We start from the raw sequence: 15,899 nt of genomic DNA, 5'->3' as shown, positions 1-15,899 counted from the left end.
TGGCTTTTACAGACCCTCAGAAAAGAAAATATCTGCTCAGAAACAGCTTAATCTGTCACTTTGCAAAGCCAAGTTCTTTTTCACACTAGAAGGAAAAAGCCATGAAACAGCAATTTGCAGAAATGAACTGAGTTCCCATGATCAGGTAGACTGTTTAACCTGTCCTCACTGGCTCTTTTTCTGTACCATGGGCCTCTTTCATGTCAGTTTTTTAATCAAGCAGAGTGTAGGCCTTCAGTGAATTGGAAGGGACGAAAAATTAGAGGTCAGAACAATCTTATACATGGGGAAGGAGATTTATGTTTTCTCTGGATCCATGATCTGATTTTCCATTGTAGCTTTTCTCCATACATGAAATCTCCAAGCAAAAGAATTTAGTTTAATGACTGTGTAATAATTTTCCAGATGATATCTATTACATTGGAAAGTGATAAATATCTCAATTAAATTTAAAAAAATATGCCATTCCTAATAAATTTCAGCAGACATCTGCCAAGAAGATGCCAAGATGTCTCTTGCAAGACAAGCATTTGAGCTGCAGGAATATTGAAAAATAAAGGGAAAGTCTACATGTGCATCACTATGCACACACATAAATAGCAACAGATGTGAACATGTAGGCAACCATCTTTTGGGGTGTTTGCCAATTTAACCAGCTCCAAATCTGCTTATATTCTGAGCATGCTGAGAAAGGATTCATGCAGCAAAGATTTCAAAATGTCACTTAATCCTGTCAGCCTGTCCTGTAGTCAGGGCCAGTCAGTCTTCACAAAGCCCCTTGGTGTGGGAAAGGTAAATCATGAACCTCAATGAATGAGAAGGAGACGTGAGCTTTTTTCCCCATGTACAACAAATCAGGGTGTGTCTGCTGCAACTGGGTATTTGGTAGGAAGCCTCATTTTTGTCATAATTCAAAAATCCTGGTACAAACCCCAAACAAGGATTAAATTTCCTTTCAACAGTACTAACCATTTTATGGTTCCCAGTAGGAGTTTTGCCATTGCATTTTTTGTGTGTTTTGGACTTTGTCTTTCTCTGACTCCCATTCTAATTTTCTCCTAGAGTTCCCCCTCTGCAAGGCCATTTTCTTGTTCTTGGCTCTGCTGGGATGACACACATGCCAAGTGCAGGGGCCAGCTTTCCCATGCAGTGTCTGGTCTGTCCATCTGCAGCAGCCCCATTGCAGAGGGAATCCCTCTGCCAGGAGCCTGGAGCTTGTGCAGGATCCCTGGGGAGTGCCTCTGCTTTCCTTCCACACATTGCTACCTGCTTGCTCAATTCCCCAGGCTGTAAGGCTAGACAGGAAAACAAGCACAGTGTTTGGAGCTAGAGCCCTGCTCTCATTTAGGAGCTGTGAAGATATTTTAGGAACTCAGGATGTTTGAGATGGTTTGCCTCTCTGAAATGTGAATGTTCAGAGCCTTGTTGCCTCATTAAATAATAAAGTTACTGACTGTCAAGTGCGTTGAAGACCTGGGATGAAAACTGTCTCTTAAGCAACCTCTGATTTTATTGTGATGGTGGTAGGCTGCTGGCCAATTACGTCTGTCTTGAAATTGGTTAACTCAGTTCCCTGTGGAGATCTGCTGTGACTCCAGACACGTGTTCTCTTAATTTTCTGAGAGCAGCAAGCAGATCAGTCAACAGCTTGCAGATCAGAGGACAATGCTGCAGCAAGCAGGAGCTGGGACTTCAGGGTGCTGTTCAATAAGAAACAAACCCAGCTAACTGGTTTTCCGTACAGTAAACAGCCTGGTTCCTAATGATTTACTTATTCTGCAGCTATGTAGCAGTGTGGGGTTTGGATTTGCTTCTGAAGAGGAGCTGAGTGCTACAAGGTCAGGTCATGGCACAGAAGCACAGTGCCAGGGGAAGGCTACAGGAATATAGAAGCATTTGAGTCTAAGACATCTTCTTCTTTTGGTAGAGTACAATTTCCTTTCCAAATCTATTTCCAGAAAGCAAAAGCTGCAGGTCACTGCCCCAAAAGCTTCCTGCTGGACTAGGGAGTTATCTAAATGGAATGCTCAAACAGAGCTGAGAGGAGCAAACCAGAGTATTGGTTTTTCTGAGCTCACACAGAAATGCTGCAAGATCCCACCTTCAGATGCCAGCCTGTGCCTTTCCCCAGGCTCCCCCTTTCAGGTGTCTGCTCATGCTTCATCTGTCACCCCTGAGCACATGAAAGAAAAATGCTGCTGGTAAGATTTTCTCTCCAATGTTGCTGACAAGCAATCTGTCTGTTCCTTCTCTTTAACACTGTGCTAGAAAGCCCCACTCTGTGTGTACTGCTAAAGGTCTTGAAGCTGATATGGAAATGTCTGACGTGTCTGCATTCCCTGGACCTCACATTACAGTGAGGATTGACATTTCCTTTGGACTTGAGGTCAAAAGCCATATAAAAATAAAAACCCTTCATCAGGTGATATAGATGAACTTGCTCTGTAGCTGGCCTGAACTTCCTTAGTCTCCACAGCAATCAAGTCAGTAATATTTTATAAGATAATAAGGTTCCAGAATGAAAGCTTCTCTGTTCCCAGAGCTCTGCTGGAAAATAAAAGCATCCCCTTTTGTCCATCAAAGATCCAGTGCTTTGTTCCTGCCCTGTGAGCAGTGTCCTCCCCACAGGTCAGTCCAGCTTTGAGATCCTGATGAGTGTTACACTACGGACTTGTTGGCACTAAGCACTGTTGGTGTTCCAGGCTCTGTTGTCTGTTTTAGGTGGCAAAATCTGACCCAAGGATGTTGAGAACATCTGAAGGAACTTGGGACAAAAGCTAGATGGAACAGCCTTGTCCCAGTAGTAGCCTATATGCCAAAGACTCTTCTCCCAATGCTTTCTCAGTGTTCTGTTGTCTGTTGTCATCATCATCATCACAAGTATTAATAATTTGAACCACTGTACTGCTTTGAGTATATGTCTTTTCTAGGAAGGGGATCTCCCTGAAGCAGACAGAGTGCACCTGTCTGTAGCAGGAGATGGTCCATGCAGTAGAGAGCTCACAACATAAATATGTGGGATCAGAGGCTGGGAGAAAGCAGGTGGCAGATCTTCCACTCAAGGCTCCTCTCCCTATATTAAGCTCTACCCTACTTATGAAACCCAGACAGCTTTGGTGACCATATGCTGTTGGTAGGAAAGCATAATTGTTCTTAAATCCTTACAGGATGTTATCTGCTCCTGTTGCTCAGCTGGTGGGAGTGTATCCATCTCCAGTTATTTAACAGTTAGCCATCTCCTCTAAACTAGCTTTCCATGGTCCCAGTGTAGCTTTGGGAAAGAGATAGGAACATATGGACTCTGCATTCCTTGGCTGCTCTCTTCAAAGTGTAATGAGTGCTCCCTTTGGGGGTGCCCACCAGCTTGTAGAAGGTGCTTAGGTAGGTCTCTCAGACAAGAACTTGACATCCATAATCAGAATAATTGAGATCATAAACAAGCTTGTAGAATAAGTAATGGAGGAAAATGCTGAGCTGCTGATAAGCAAATAATTACTGAGAAGTTTCAGGAACTCTGGTTGTATCATTTTAGGATGGCATTAGATGAGTGAATTGCACCTCAACTACATGCTATGGAAAAAGGAGTGTTTTTTTCCCATGTCTTTATGGAAGTTGCCAGTCTCACCCAGCAGCAGATGTAGCTTCGGACCTCTTCCCCTGGACAAAGCCTGAAGGTTTAAACTCCCTAAAGAGCCCCACTGATGAGTGGTGAGTGGTGGTGGCAACAGACAACATTAAGAGCCACCAAGAAAAAAGATGAGAAAATCTGCAAAAAGGGGCAAGAGTAAATATTAAAATAACCTCAACACTTTAATTCCCATCCCATTTTAATGTAGGACTGCACTCTATTAGCATAAAAATACCAAATACATTTATTTTGTTAAGACTTTGCTGAGTAGCCTGACCCCTGGCCCAATGCAGTTACCAGCTATATTTCTGTTCTACAGAGAGGTGAACAGATGGCTTCTGTGTGTGTGACTGTGTAAGGAAACCCATTTCTGCAAACAGGGGATGTCAGGTGAGTTAGTGGAACAAACTTCTACTTCTGTATTAAGTTAATTGTGCAGCGACACAGAGCTTAGTGTCGGGTTGTTTTCCACTCAGCTCAGGTACATTAATTAACTTTCCAGAGTGTTGCTGGAAAGCTGAAGGATATCCTCATGTTTCTGGATGTGCATGATGTCAGAACACACACTTCAAGTGGAACCAGGAGCACTTGGTTTTTCCTCCTTGTTGATATCAACAGGAGCTGGTTTGATCCAGCCCATGGTAACCCCTGTCCTACTTCAGTCTGGCTTGGATGGCAAAGAATCAATGGTGAATACTTAAAAAAGATAGCTGTGAAATCCCATTCAAGAGTGAAATATTTGAGGCTAGAAAAAGCCATTAATGACCATTTCAACCTTCAGTAAGGCAGAAGGAAAGATTTTCTGTTGGTTCAGTTGCATTGCATTATATCTGATTATACTGATAAAATAATGAAGTACAATTTTGTTGCTGATTGCTATTAAAATATATATTTATAGAAAAGCATTAAATCTCAGTAGGTAGAATTAAAATACATGTGTTTAAAATGAATACGTGCTGCTGAACATGAGCAAAGATACTGTGATTACTCCCATGTGGTTGCACACATCTTAGATGAAGACTCTGTCTAAACTTTTGGAGAGAAACAAAAACTTCAAGGGCTCATCCGACTAATTTTAGGCTTTTGCATTATGATGAGATGGCCAACATGCTGAAAGACTCTATACCTCTGTGCTGATTGAAATGAGGAGACAATGATTAAGACAGAGGTAAAAATCTGCATTGAAGGCATCCATATTTCCTAAATAAATTTGACTGGATTTTTACTGGAAAACTTTTAGTATTAAAAATAAAAGGCATTCCTTAGAAAAACCAACTAATGGCGTAATAGAAGAGCAAAATCCCAGTTTCATGAAAACTGTCCTGGAAGAGTATATAAATTGGTCAGACCAGTTAAGGTGAAATTCCCAGGCTCATTTGTCATGCACCAGAAATTACAGTGGGAAAAAACCTCAACTTTGAGTGCTCTGTGCTCCTGGGATTTTTATTAACAAGGGCATGCAACTGCCAACTGAAGACTGACATAGAAGCTGCATTTGAACTACACTTCATAGAAATTAACATTTTATTGAGTTAATCAGAATCAATATAAATTTAGGTTGCTTTTTTTCTGATGTGGAAGGGGTGGTGAGCAGAGTGAAAGCAGTAGAGGCTGTGAATAATGGTAAATATACATTATATGTTCTTGTTATTGTAAATAGGATTATTTCTGTCAAAATCTGTGTTCTGTCTTAACTTGCATATTCAGCCAGGCCTATTATTATACTGCACAAATTATTATGCTGCAGAAAATTATGTTATTATACTGCACAAAAAAATCTTTTCATTTGTTTGATGCCTCTCTTGAAGGGCAGGAAAATTCAGTGAGAGAATGGCTTGAACCACAAGCAGAACAGTTTTTCCTCTGACTCAAGATAGCCATGTATCACCAGTGTTCCCAAATCAGCTTATGAATCTTCAGTGTGCAAAGGTATTTTTAAAAAAGGGTTGAAGAGGAAAAAAAATGAATAAAAATTAAATAGATGGCGAGATGCTGAAATGCAACATTTGCAAGATAATGCTTAGAACATTTCCCAGCAGAAGGAAATTTTGAGAAATAGACCTTTGTCCAGTGCTACTTGCTCAGACAAAGCAGAATGATCTCTTTGTGAATATTTCAGTCTCATCTGCAGTGCTGAGGTTTTGTTCTCCCCTCCTCGGGGGCTTCAGGAGCTCCTGGGGCTCATTCCAGCAGAAGGTCAGGAACATCTTCTGTCCTGCCATGAGTCAAGTGGGCTGACCAGGGGGAGCTGGTGTGCTGGCATCTGGAAAGAGATACCCAAGCCTGACCTGGTCACTCCCCACAGGCTGTGGGTATAAACTTACAGGAATCTTCTCATTTATGGGATGTCCCAAGGAGCTCAGAGCCAGGGGAGGAGGAGGAGACCTGGGCATGGCTTGTCCTGGGCTCTGCTGCTCAGTGTGGAGCTGGCTCTCGAGGACACGGGCCTCTGTCACCCTGCTGTCCCCTGTCCTTCCCTCCCCTGGGCTGGGAGTGCTGGGTGGGCAGCATCCCTGCAGGAACACCTCATAGATCCTTCCAGCTGGAGTCACATCCCTGCTCTGCAGATCAAGGATGCTTCTCCTCATCTCCTCCTGCTGCACAGGAAGGGTGATGATGCCAAGTAACTTGTGAAACTTCATATCCAACACATTTTGGCTTCTTTCTGCTTTCATAAAAAGCCCAGTGTGTCTGACCATTTTCTCTGTTTATAGGCAGAGCATGGAAACAAAATCAGGAACATGTGTTGTGTTTGTTCCAGCAGCTGAGCAGCTGACATTGCAGAATAAACCATATTTATTTATTTATCACTGGCAAACAGAGCTACATATGGCAAAGGTCCACAGCCCCACACAGTAAAGCCTGTATGATATAATGATGCCAAGTCCTAGAGCTCACTCTGGAAGTTTTGGGTCTGTCTTTCTGGGCAACCAGGAGTGCCTGACCTCATGTGCTTCTCATTTGTGTCTTTTTCTTCTACTTACAGCTGATGAGGAATTGCTGTCTGACATGGAGAAATAACCGGGCCAAAGTACACTCAGGCAGGAGGGAGCAAAGGAAAATTTTATAGTTATTTCTGTACATTTTATAGCTGCTACAGAAGCACAAGCTTTGATGTGCAGTATTTTCAGGAGTTCAAACCCTAGTAAAAATTGTGACATGAGTGGTATTTACCAGGTATATGTTTTCCTTAAGGGAGATAATGTGAAATCATCACTGCCATCCAGACTGGCATTTTTGGAAAAGGGCACCCTCTGTCACACAAAATCCCTTGTGCCTTACGTGCCCCCTCCCTTGTGCTGGTGGCAGCAGCCAGCTATGTACCAAAGGTTAGCTGCTGAGTCACTGGAACCAAAGCATCCAAACAGTGGCTTACTTGAGAGCTACTTGCTAGGAGTGGTGATTCACTGGTTTGAGGTCTCTTTCATATGAATTTGAGAGCAATTTATTTACCCTTCTTTCCTAAAAGATTTTTTTCCTTTTCACACTTTTCTAGGCACAGGAGCAGCAGAGCAGCCAAACAATGCTGGATGCTCATCTTGGCAATTTCTAAAGTGCTGTGAGCAGAGTATGCCAGGAATCTTGTTTCTAAACAACCACTCAAGGTTTTCTGCCTCTGTTAAAGCTTCCAGGTCCCTTGTTTTGAAAGCTAGAAAGCTTTTCCTATGCATAAATATATGAAACCTCCCTGTCCAAACTTGGGCTCTTTGACATATCTGAGGAAGCTGCCCTAGCTCTTCCTTGGACTGAGTCTCCTTTTCCCTGCTCTTGCTCCACAGACCTTCAGTCACCAAGTCAGTCATCCTGCCTGATGTTAAAGGTTGAAATTCATCCCCTACTTGTTATTTTGGCATCCTCATTGAGCTGTGTCCTTTCTGACATGTCTTTCAGCTGGGAGAGAATCAGCTTTATCTAAGCTGAGAACTGCCTGGAGGAACTCAATGTGAGCTCTCAGAGTACTCACACACAGTGGGTAAGCATGGCTGATAAGCATGGCTTGGTAACTCACAGGTGACTGAGTCATTTAATAGAAGGAGAAACAGAGCAGCAGCTTCCTGATTAGCACAACTTGACACAACTTGGCAGAGAGCAAAATTCTGATATTGGTTTACCTAGGCCCAGATGCACTGTGCAGTGAAAGGTAATTATTGGGGCATTATTGTTTACAGGATATGACAACAGTCTCTCCAAGGTCTTGGGGGTCAGACTAATTTTTTCATTTCACATCTGTCTGGTACCTAGCACACTTGTTTTGTCTTACTCAAGAGATTCTATAGATAACAAGGTCATCGTAATTCACGACAGCCCCTGCATTTCTGACCTGTATTTCTCTTGCAGATTATCTAGCCACACAGAAAACAAACGTATAAATACATAGTCTCATGGAGTAAAGGTGCAGTCTGGGCTATCAGCCTGGGATGGAAGAAGAGAGTTATGCTCTACTCTTTTGGTTTTCTGAATTGCAGTCCTGCTGAGCACAGCTGGGAATTGCAGTAAATCCAAACATTCAGGACAGAGCTGAAGATTTCAATGTGCACTTTGTCAAACACTGCCTCACATGAGAGAAAATTTCCCTGACTTGGCTGGAAGAAATAGTATCCTGACTGTATTTTTTAACTCAGACAGGGAAATGTAAATAGCTCAGAGCAGGAGTGCCTCGTATCTGGAGCTACAGAACAAATGAATGAGCTGTAAGAAAAGCAGTGAAAGAATATTTCTTGCAGCATCAGATTGAAGAATATTTCTTGCAGCATCAGATTGAAGTTACAGACTATAGATTTTGTGTCCAATAGAGTTGAGGAGTGCCTGCAGATAGGTTGAGCAGGATCTGACTGATTCTGAATAATCAGAATTTCCTGACATGGGCTCAGGGAGCTATCTTCCCTTAGAAAGGGGAACCAAGAGGAACAGTGACTTCTACACATCCCTAATGTAGACACCCACATTGACTGCAAAGGGATTTATGGGTGACCAACACGACTGTACCTAAATCTATAATTAGATAATGTATTTCATTTGTGATTTCATAGCTGCTCACACGCAAGAGTCCAAAACCCCTCAGCTGTGCCCTCCAGGTGGTCACTCAGGGTGGCTTTCCAAGGAGAGTGCTGGCCAGCTGGTTTGTCAGTCCAGATCCTGCTTCACACTTGCCTTGGCTGCATAAACTGTCTTACAGATCAAGAGGTGCTATCCTGATGTGGAAATTCTGTCTCTATTCCTTTTATGATTTTGATTCTATTTTCTGAGCTTGCTCCATGCATTGAATTAGACTGAATGTGTCTGTTCAGGCTAACAAGAGAGTTAGTGTACTTGGACTACATGAAGATTTGGGCAGTGAACAAGCTATCTTTGTAAACAGGGTAAATACGTGACTCCCATGAAAAACACAAGCCCTTAGGGGAAAAAAAAGGAGAAAAAAGCAGTTTTGAATTTACTTTCTCTTTCATCCTCATCAAAGTAGCTAGCAACACTTGTTACCGCTATTTATGAATTGAACTTGATTTAATGATTGAACAATCAATTACCTCCACATCCTTGGAATCAAAGTGGTTAGAAATTAATCCAGGTGGTTTACACTTCTGGAACTGGCAACCCATCTTAAACAAGCTTCCAAACACTGGAATCTTGTGTTATTGGCCACTCAGAAATGACAGAATTATTCTGGAAATAATCTCTTAAAACAGAACTGAATTTTTTGCATTAACTCCACTACTGAGGTCCTTATCAGCCCGTGGCAGCTTGAGTCAAATATAATCTACAGCAGTCTGAAACATCAGAGCATCTGACAATTCTGTGCCTGATGAGAGGTATTTTGGAGCTGTGAATTGATGTGAGTTTGGACTCCTTGAACTCAGTGAACTGAGTAACGGAGAGTGTGATGGTAACAGATGCCAAAGCCCTTGCTGCCCAGAGGCTGGGGCAGCAACTGAGCATCAGCAGGGCCTGAGGAAAGGGCTTTCTGGTGTTTTTAGGTGTGGCTGAGAAGGGATTTTTCTGATAAGAAAAGTAAATCTGTGCAGTGATCAGCCAGACCTCCTGTCACTGGTTTTACTCTCTTTGCAGCTGCTGCCATGGTGGCACAAGCCCCACTGCAGCAATGGAGCAATCCTGTCTCTGCTCGCAGGAAAGACAACCTGGGCTCTCCATCAGTCAGATAAACCTGCTGGCCTTTTGTGGAGGAATGCATTCTTTCAAACAATAATAGGGGAGCCATAGCAGTCCTTACTGCTCTCAGTGAGACACCAGATGTAATATTTAACATTTTAAATGTACAATTGCTACTCTCTTTTTGTTGTATAGCTTGGTAATGAGAACCTTTTTTGCCAAAATCCCTACAAAACCACTTTTTGCTAGCCTGCCCTGACCTCGGTGTTTTTCCTCTGAATATCATGCTCAGAAGCTGAGAGAGCTGTTAGAGGGCAGGGGAAAATAAACAAGCAGCACTTTTCTGTTGTTTGGATTGCTGTGATGATTTATGCACAGGGTTATCTGCTGGAGCTTAAGGGAGCAGCAATTACAGATCTCAGGTCATCAGATTAGTTCTCAAGGGGCCAAAGCTCCCCTTAGGAGTGGTGACAGATTCAAGCTACCAAGTGCTGCCCTTCAAGGAGCATATGCAGTCACTTCAAAAGGCCAAAGGTTTTACTGCAAATGGGATATTTTTTTAAAATCTGCTGCAGAGCAAAGGACCAGAAACAGCAGGACTTGCCCATGGAGTGCCCATTGCTGGGAGGGGGTGAAGGAACTGTGCTGCTGCAGAGCCAGAGGGGCTGGTCCCAGCTCCCCCCAGCCAAGCACTGGTGCCTGCCCTTGCAGAGGCTGTTTGCACGAGTGCAGCAGGTCCAGTCTCTCCCCTGCCGTGCCCTGTGCTGGGCCACTTCCAGCTGGCAGATCTTCAAGGACCCTGAGGACTTGTGCTGCATACCATGGGGAGTAAGCAGTGCTTTGCATCTGAGTGTGCTCAGAGCTCATGGGCTTCCCCAGCACCAGTGCAGCCAAGATTTTCCCATGTAGAGGACAAGACCTCTCTGTTGTGCCTTTGCTGTTTGGAAAGTAAAATAGTGCAGCTATGTCTGTGTGGCCTTATTGTGTGACTGATTGAAAAGGCAGCAAGAGGCTGATAGAAATTACTATTTATACATGAAACGAACTGAGTTAAGCCTGACAGCAATGATGCTGTGAGCAATAATGGGCAGTATTTTCCTTGAAATTACATTGAAGTGTTACCACTGCTATCAAAGCAAGGCAAGGCCCTGATGAAGGAGGAAGAATGATGCATCTGACTCTGTCTTATCAGAAGGCTAATTAATTACTTTATTATACTATATTACTTACACCTAGACTGAATCTGCCATGCACTCACTCTGCACACAACTGCACAGAACAGCACTCATCTCCTGACTGTCTCGTGACTGTCCAAACACACACATGCTCTTGGCCCTGATAGGCCAAGGAAACAAAACATCCTCACTTTGGATAAACAATCTCCATACTGCATTCTACTTTGGCACAACACAGGCACAGCAAGTGAGATAAGCATTGTGTTTTCTTTCTCTGATGTTCAGAGAATGTGAAACCCAGAAATATTCTTGGGAAGGATTGTGCCTTGCTTTTCTCTGTGAAGAGAAATGTGGCAACACCCTGCTGCTGTTGAGTTCATATTCTTAAGAGACCCATTCAAGCAATGTGCTGGCTGGTAAAAGTGAGCCCCCACAGCCCAAAGCTGGTCCCATCAGTGATGGTGCAGACATCAGTGCAAAACAACACTGTGTTTTTAAAGCAAGGAAATGGAGCATTTTATTTTAAATAACCAGTTAAAGTAAAAAAAAAAAAAAAAATCACTTCATAATCATTGGTTGTTTAGTAGGCAATTAAAAAGAAAAGTGTTCATTAGATAAAACCAAGGAAATCAAGTAATTTACTGACACCTATGCTGGCTATTAGTTTGCTAATTTCCATTGATTTGTCTCATTTCACATTTCTGGATTGATGATTGCCATCCTTTTCCATGAAGTTTATAAATTATGGTATGCACAGTGGAAACTCTATCAGAGAGTCTTTAACACACAAAATATTCTCTTACTTCATTAAACAATCTAACATTGCCCTAAGCAAACACAACTTATGATCTTCTCCTTCATGAAGTCAGGATAAGTTTTGTAGTACTTATGGAATTTCCATAGGCCAAGGAAGATGGAAAGCTGGCTCTGATTTTGGAATAAAGTAAATTATTTTCTTTATTAATCAGGATTACTTGGGTATTGACTGGGCAATGACCATGTCCTGTAGAAGTTTTCAAAGAGAAGTGGAACTGATTTCACAGAGAGTGACTTGGGAATGCCATCTCAGTCTGTCCTGGTCTAACTATTGATGCTTTTGCATTTGAGTTGAGGCTCCTCAGGCTGTGGCAGATTCACTGTCACCATTCAAATGTGAATGAACATAGCATCTGAACATGGCAAAAGCCACAATGTGCAGACCCAGGGTCATAATGAAAGTTTCCATCTGCTATAACTGGAAATGCAGAATAAGTATCCTTTATAAGTTTACTGACAGGAGAAGAAACCCCTGTGCTTTTGTCTGTGTGTCTGTCTGTGCCCTGAATTCTCTCTCAGACATTGCATTTGTAGCCCTTAGCCAATGAAGCACCCTTTCTATTTAAGTATTACTCTGTGATGACTCTAACAGATGATATATATATCAACTTAAAGCAAGTTTTATACTTGCTTTAAACTCTCAAAGTACTTGGGATGCATTATTTCTCTGGGTTTTTCCCCCCTCTTTTTGTCCCCAGTGGATAAATTGCTGCTGTCCTGCTTAGTAAAACACAGAATTTAGATGGTTTCTCTTCATTCAGGCTTGTGATGAGTAACTTCACAATTCCATTTTCAATAATGACTTGAGTCATTTATATCCTAACATGGTGCAATATCTCTTGCAATGTGGATCTAATTTGATGAAGGATGTATGATAAGTTACTCTAATGACTAAGTTCTAAATTCAGAAATACCTGGAATCTTGTCTTGGCCTTGCCTTCTTGTGACCCAGAAGAGGTTTATGGTGACTGGCAGTACTGTGGGAATAATCATTAGTAACACCTTGGAGCTTCTTAGGACTAAAAGAATTATCTTGGGTAATTCAACTTCACAGCACACCTGAGGAGCTGAGTGATGATTTGACAGTCTCTGAGACAAGGAAAAACTGAGCTGTGCTAGTTTACCTCTTACCTAAGTTTCAGAGCACAAACACAGCCCCAGTTTTGTTTGCTAACCTCTGAGGACACTATTCACTTACAAGTGGAGTCCATTCATTTAGCTGGCCATGTGCATAGTTTTGTTGTTGGTTTGGATTTTTGTTTGTTTGCTTGGTTGGTTTAGTTTTTTAGGCAAATATCTGACCAGAAGCCTTTTCCTGCATTAAATGTAAAACTCAGGCACTCAGAACCAAACTCTCTGAACTACACTCCCAGCACTGCCTGCAGGAGTTTGGCAGGGAGTTGAGTGGAAACAGAATAATGTTGATATTTCAGCTACTGTAGATTTGCAATAAATAGCCAAAGTATGTTAAAAAAAGTGGTTTAAATGCAAATGAAGCTCTGCCTCAATACAATTATGCATCTTAAGATGCCAAACAACTTCCCTGCTGTAGCCATGAAATAACAATAGAACATTTCCCCAAACAGAACGTTTGTAGCATTACATACTTGCCTTGTAGTCCCAAAATGACTGTGGAACTCAAGGAAGAGCTGGAGAGAAATAGGTATCCTTTCTGAATGCCTCATGAGCCAGAATGAAACTTAACACCTCTGACTACAAAAATCTCGGTTGTCATATTGCCCTTTTCTTAAGGCAGTGATTTGCTCAGAGCTTCTGATCCTAACCAGGCACCAGCATGCTGCTATGTGGTGTGAATACATCTATAAACTAAGAAGCTTATTTATTTTAATTAATCTTTATAAAGTTAACATAAACTGGATAGAAATAGAAATACTGGCTGCTGGGACTTTTAGGAAATGCACAATATTTCACTTTTGAAAGCATTGAATAAAATGTGGTTGATCAAAATGTACAACCACATTATGAAGACAAATGTCTGTGCTATTTGTGCACATTAAATATCTCCAAGCACACATTGCAAATACAGTAAAACAGATTTTGTTCTAAAATGTTCCCCAGATTGCTTTCATTGGTTCTTTGTTCCTATGTCTGAAGAATCTAAGAACAATTCTTTGGTGAAGGTCATTATTGATTTACAGAAGATGTATATATTTAGAACATGAATAAATAAACAGCTAAATAAATTAATACTCATCAACACTGAAAATCTTCCCAGAAGAACATTGGCCTTGGCAGGTGTTTCAATTTTAAAAGATCTAGTGATATTTTTAACCCAAAATTATGATATTTATGGCTCAATATGGCTTTTAATTATTTGAACTAATATTTTTGGTGAATGCAATATGACATCAAACCAACATACTTTCCACTGTCATTGAACTTTTTTTGGCATACAGTTTCAAGCTTCCAAGATTTTAAATTATTGCCTTGGTCTAAAAATGACTTTTTTATCCCCAAGATGAAAATGAAACTGCATATTTGTTGATCATGAAACCATGGCTTGGAGGTTCATTTCCCTTCCAGGCTAATCCCTTCTGGGGACAGTTAAATCTGTTCTATGAATATCCTTAGATGACCAGTAGTGGCTGGCTTGGGGTTCTCCAGTGTTTTATCATCCTTCCACATTGCTCCTGGAAGCCCCTGGATATCATTCAGCCTACCAATGACACAAAATAGATGTTTTCTAATAGTGTTTAATGTGGAAAACAGAGCAGCTGAATTAGACAAAGCAGTGTAATGAGGCAGTAAATCTTATCAGGTGCTGTCTAAATAGGCAGTGGAAGGTAATTACCTCCAAAGGGACCCCCAGCTAATTAATTGTTACCCAGGCAATTCAGCTCAGGGGCTTTCAGAGAACCCAAAATGGTGTCCCATCCTCCTATGGGCTAACTCAAACATGCTGCCATCAGAGAAGGATTTGTGAACAGCCAATGACTGGGCATCCAGACAACAAGAGTCTGTAGAAAATGGAGTTGCAAAGCTCTTGGACACAAGTTTTTGTAATGCACTATATGGGTGTTGCACTTTTTTCTGAAAACAGCCAAAGCAGTACATGCTTGGTTTGCTGAAGGGGTGTAACTTGGCCAGGATTACAGCTTTTTGTCCTTTGTAAAGGTTGTGGCTTTTGTCTCTGCTTTGACAGTTTTCAGCTCCTTTGAAAATCTCCTGAGTTTTTCACCCAGCTGATGTTTGCTCAGAGCCTGGATGTGCACACACAGAGCTGCCCTGCTCCTGTTGTGGCTCAAGGGATTTTTCCTACACAAACCTCAAGAGATCTTGGAGAGAAAGGGTTGTTGAGGGACAGTAATTGCAACATGGTGGTGATGGGCAGCCAGAGGTTGTCTCCCATATCTGTCTGCCAGGCTGTATACCCTTAAGGCATACGTCCATCAAACATTGCACATCAGATCAATAACTGCACAGTGTTTCTCTGAGGTAACACAGCCCAATCTGGCACAGTCCAGCAGGCTGCAGGCTGTTCTGGTACTCCCAGCACCTCTGCTGGTTTTTGCCTGCCCCTCAGGTGACTGCTGAGGGTCAGCACATCTCTCTTGGCTGCTCAAACAGCATGTAAAACATGGTGTTCATTGATAACAGAAAAGTTTGCTGGGCAGTTTCCATCCTGTTTCCAACCTTTCTGTTGGTCATTTAAATTGCCAGAGGCTCACACTGTGATCACCCAGCATCTGGTCCTTTAATAAAATATCCTTTCCCTGCTGTAGGGCAGTTGTTATATTTGATCTATTTCCTCATTTTCCAAGGAAGGGCCAGTATGGAAGATTTTATGAAGCACAATCAGCACAGCAACACTACCAGGATGAGTATGTCAGCTTGCCCAAAGCTTTCAAAAACATTTTGTTGTACCTGTGGTCACTAGGACATAGACATTACTGGTGTCAATGTCACATCCCTGATTATCTGTGCCTCTGCTGGGTTGTGTGGCAGAAGTCTAAAATCATCAGTCAAACAGAGGAGATAAATAAGAAACAGAAGGTGAGTTGTCTTCACAGCACAAACATGGAGAATTACATAGAGGGTTCAAAGGAAACAAGAGAGATTATTGTTTGCAACACACAGCTGAGTGGTGGGGCTCTCACTCAGGATCCTCTCACAGAGGATTATCTCTGGGACTGGACAATTGTTTCATTGGAGAT

At 42.0% G+C, this 15,899-nt stretch overlaps 1 long non-coding RNA gene across 1 annotated transcript; it reads left to right on the top strand.

The window, feature by feature from the left end:
• Nucleotides 1–1,715: 1,715 nt before the first annotated feature.
• Nucleotides 1,716–4,021, top strand: LOC120505179. The gene is made up of 3 exons (XR_005628176.1): nucleotides 1,716–1,838; nucleotides 1,959–2,201; nucleotides 3,948–4,021. It is a non-coding gene; the product is annotated as an uncharacterized LOC120505179 (long non-coding RNA).
• Nucleotides 4,022–15,899: the final 11,878 nt, after the last annotated feature.

This window comes from Passer montanus, unplaced genomic scaffold (genome assembly GCF_014805655.1).
Source record: "Passer montanus isolate IOZ18808 unplaced genomic scaffold, ASM1480565v1 scaffold33, whole genome shotgun sequence".
Taxonomy (NCBI): domain Eukaryota; kingdom Metazoa; phylum Chordata; class Aves; order Passeriformes; family Passeridae; genus Passer; species Passer montanus.
This window is presented reverse-complemented; position numbering and strand designations above follow the sequence as displayed.